Here is a 5,137-nt window from a genome sequence, read left to right on the forward strand (position 1 = left end):
CTATATAAATAATATTTTATGGAGTAGCTTTCTTTTGTTATATTATTTATTTAATATGGATTTGGTTGGTTATAATAATATTATATATATTATTTTTATTATATATAATACAATTTCACATTGATAAGTCGTGTTTAGGGATTGCAACGGGTCAGGTCGGATACAGATATTGTCTATCCGCATGGATACCTGCTTAAAAAATACCGGCGGGCATTTTAAAATCTGCGGATACCCTTGGGTATTCACGGATTCCCACAAATATTTAAAAAAAATATATTTTTCCAAAATATTAAAATAAAACTTAAATAAAATTAAAAAAAATATATAAAATATAATATAAATTAATTTAAATATTAATTAAAATTTAATTTTAATTAAATTTAACCTTGTAAAATATAAATTAATGTTAATTTTAATTAAATTTAACTTAATAAAATATAAATTATTTTTTTTATAATTTTTTGCGGGTAGCGGATATCCGTGGGTACAGATAGTATAGTATCCGCACCCGACCCGTTTATAAGCGGGTATTAAAATACTCGCTACCCGCGGGTTAGGGACGAATAAATATTCGCGAGTATCAACTATCCATCGCGGATTTTATCCGCAGATATCCACAGGCACGGATTTTTTTGTCATCCCTAGTCGTGTTATTTCTTGATATATCACATTTATTCTTTATAAGCACATTAGTAGGTCGCCTTTAATGTGTGTATGTTCTTTTTTGGGATATAAGTTGCCTTATGATTAGATGTGTCAACTTGACTCATGGCTCATAAGTTAGTCTTTATAAAAGCTCACTTTTAGAAGGTCCCCTCACATGGGGTTAAAAGAAAGCTCTAATTCTTAAAGTTCCCTCTCAAGTATATTAGGATTAAGGTTAAGGTGAACTTGGCCATACTACATTACTTAAATTAACTCTTAGAAACAATATAATTTATGTATACATATAAAATTATATGTTTTATTAGATAGTCTAATGTTATAATTTTATTATATTTAAATCAATATTTTTATATCATACTTATTATTATGTTATTAAATAAACTATATAATTTAATATCGTTATTGACTATAATATATTTATTAATTTCTTAAAGAGTAAAACTTATAGCATTTAATAAAAAAGTATGTAGTACATTATCATAAAGTCTCAAACATGACATAAAAAATATGAAGTCTAGCATAATATTATATTAACTTTAATAAATTTCATACTAAAGTATTTTTATAATTACTAAATATATATTTATTATTATTATTATTAATATTATTATTATTATTATTATTATATATATATATATATTATTAAAATATTTTAGTTTGATTAAAATATTTATATATAGCTCTTTGATAATTAAAATACTTATATTTATGAAAAATCAAGAGTTAATTATATTTTTTATTATATTCAAAATTAATATTAAAAAAAAAAAAACTTATGAGTTGACCTAACCCACGACATTTTTTTGAATATTTTGATATAATGAACTATCTTCAATCCATGTGAATCAAGACCAAACAATGTAATATGAACCACATTGACATGCCTCATTATGTCTTACTTGTGATTATGTCTCAATAGGTCACATTTACTTCTTTTTCTTTTTATATATTGGTTGTTATCTGTAACCAAAATTAAAATGCTTTTTGTAACATATAACAAACCACGTCTTACGTATACTCAATAAAATTGTAGTTAATTAGAATTCTCAATTATGCGCTCTTAATGTAATTTTTGTATTTTTTTTTTCTTTTACATTACTTAATGTGAAATTTTTAGTGAACAACACATCTAACTATATTTATTTAAGTTTTTTATTTCCATTAAACGGTCATTGTTTTATATATTTTTTCTTAGATTTATGTCCTTTATATTTTTATCTTTATATACTATGAGATATTAATAAATTTGTTGGTACAGTTTTATGAATTACCTATTTTGGAGTTATTTGTTTGGTAAGAAGGGAGGAGAAGTAGAGATAAATTTGTTGGTACAGTTTTATGAATTACTTCAAGATAGGAAAAGTTTAAAACTCCAAGACTCCTCATAAATATTATTATTATTATTATTATTTCAATTTTTTAAGAAAATAATTAGGAGTTTGAACTGTCACCTGTCCTTAAATATGTCTTAATTTTGTGATAAAATAAGAGAAAATTCCATATATCTCACTTTATATTATACTAAATGACATTAACTATTTTCAAATTTTTTTTGATATTTCAATCTAATATATATAATTCTTTTAATAATTTATCAAGAAAAATTAATTTAATAATGAAATATTAATAATTAATTTTTTAAGACTTTCTTATTAATATTTCAATCTCACTTTATAATTAATTTTTTAATATTTCAATCTCACTTTATAATTAATTTTTTAATGAAAATAACTTATCAAGAAAACTTTATTTAATAATAAAATATTAATAAAAGAAACCGTTCACATAAAAAATTAATAATTAATTTTTTAAGACAAAATATTATTATCACAAATTGTTATATTTTTTATCAAGAAACATATATTACTTTTTAAATAATATTATTTTAAGTAATAAAAGTAAAATATATTTTTTTAAAATTTAATTTTATTAAATAATTAAGTCATATAAATCATAAAAGAAAAAAAACTATTTAAAAAATACTTTAAATATATTATATGTGTGTGTCAATAAAATTTAAGAAAGTCACTCCGTATTATATATCTAAAAAAACATACGTAAAAGAGATACAGAATAGTAAAAAAACTAAAAATTATATTCTAGAGAAGAATATATATATATATGGTTTACTCTATCTCATCGCGATATAATCTATCATATATTCTATCCTTACAATAATCTAAGTTACACATAATAAATTTGGATAACTTCTACACGTAACCAACCTATTAAATATTTTCATTTTATGAAATGTTTAACATTTTTGTATTTAATTTTATTATCAATAAAATAGTGTAATCATTACTATTATCTCTTCACTTTTTTTTTACTTTATTAATCGATTTTTTAATTCTCTTTTCAATTCATTAATAATTTTTATTTTCTCTTTTTTGAAAAACAACATTATCAATGAAAATAATGAGAAATTAAAAAAAAGGTTTATTTTTGACAAGAAAAAGTAAATAAAAAATAATACAATTATACAAAAATAAACAAGATCTTAAATCCTCGTATTAAAAATTTGTTTCTTCTATTTGTATTTCACCTTTTGCAATTCTAATTAATTGAGGAACACTGACTTCCATTCCATACAACTTGTATTCCAAATTAAAAAAGAAAATTTTTATTCCAAATAAAAAAATAAATTGTTTTACAAAACTTGCAATCAAAATGATTTAATTTCATATTATAATCTAAAGTTACTTTGTTATTAGATAGTGTTAAAATCAGATTTTAGAATTAGTACCGTGTTAAAATTAGTACAATTCAGTTTAAAATTAGTAGTTCAGTTAAAATTAGTACAGTTTACAATTCAGTTAATAATTCAGTTAGTGTAATTTACAATTCAGTTAATAGTTCAGTACAGTTTACAGTTTAGTTAATAATTCAGTTAGTGCAGTTTACAATTCAGTTAATATTTCAGTTCAGTTTATACTGTAGTTTAGTACAATTTAGTATAGTTCAGTTCAGTTCAGTTTGATGAAACAAAAAACAGTTCAGTTCAGTTTATCTGAACTGTTTTACAGTTCAGTTCAAACAAATTAGTTTTTAGTTTAGTACCGTTTTTAGCCGTGCAGTTCAATTCGGTTCGATTTGTCCACCCCTAGAACATACCCAAACTTATTCATGATGATATCATAAATTGTGATGGTAAGATTTCATTTTATACTATTATGTTATTTACTTAATTTCATCACTTCTTTTCTTGTTAAATAGTTTTTAAGTTATCAAAACAGTCAGACCAGCATGTTTCACCTCACCCGTTGAGTTGGTAGATTAGCTAGTAAACTTTTTTTACTTTTGTATTTTTAAAATTAATCATTTTCCATGAAAACATTTTCTACTAAATATTACATAGTTCCTCCCAAAATTTGTGTTAACTTACCTAATAAAATCGTGTAAATATTTAATATAATGATATCTGTTCCCATAAAACTACACTTACTAATTGTATATATTTTTATTGCAGGGTCATTGTTGACCACCAAAAAGACAATTCAACTATCACCATGCATGGTAGAGATGGACACAGGAAGTTTTTTCTGGTTGAATTTGCATGACACAATGAATATTAAACACATATTTAATTACTTAAATACTTGTGCAAAATGTTCAAATTTGACTAAACTATGGTTTTGTAACACCTCATATGAACTTGAACCTAGGGTTTTAAGCTTCTTTCTCAATGTCCTCCTAATTGGCCCATTGTTGAGAAATTATAGCAACATGAATGCATCATTGACAAGATCAATGGGACAACTTTGGGAAGAAGATCTCTCTTGCATGAGTTGGCTCGATCAACAACCTCAGTGTTCTGTCATGTTGCATTTGGTAGTATCACATGTTTTGACCAAAACCAATTCAATGAACTTGTCATAGGACTAGGCCTCGCCAATAAACCTTTTCTTTGGGTTGTGAGAGAAGACAACAAGATGGCATACCCTAATGAATTCCAAGGGAATAAAGGTAAGATAGTTCAATGGGCTCCTTAACAAAAGGTGTTAAACCACTCTACCATAGCTTCCTTTGTTAGCCATTGTGGTTGGTATTCTACCATGGAAGGTTTGTGTAATGGGGTGCCTTCTTGTGTTGGCCATATTTTGATGACCAAATCTATAACAAAACATATATTTGTGATGAATTGAAGGTTGGGATGGGGTTGGACTTGGATGAAAATGGATTTGGGTCACGATGGGAGATAAAGAAGAAACTAGACCAACTACTAAGGGATGTGAACATGAGAACAAGGTCTTTGAAGTTAAAGGAAAAGGTTTTAAACGAAGGTCGATCTTCAGAGAACCTTAAAAAATTGGTCAAGTGGATCAAAGAGTAGGATTTTTCCTTTTATGTGTGTGTTTTGGATCATTAGATCAACGTTTTGAGTGATGAACATGGATGCAATTTGGAAGTAATATGTCAAATAGAAGTGAAGTGTAACTTGTTAGAGTTCATTGATATGGGTTGGAGGTTG

At 24.9% G+C, this 5,137-nt stretch overlaps 1 pseudogene; it reads left to right on the forward strand.

The window, feature by feature from the left end:
• Positions 1 to 181: 181 nt before the first annotated feature.
• LOC106757495 lies at positions 182 to 5,035 on the forward strand (annotated as a pseudogene).
• The last annotated feature ends 102 nt before the right edge of the window (positions 5,036 to 5,137 follow it).

This window comes from Vigna radiata, chromosome 1 (genome assembly GCF_000741045.1).
Source record: "Vigna radiata var. radiata cultivar VC1973A chromosome 1, Vradiata_ver6, whole genome shotgun sequence".
Classification (NCBI taxonomy): Eukaryota; Viridiplantae; Streptophyta; class Magnoliopsida; order Fabales; family Fabaceae; genus Vigna; species Vigna radiata.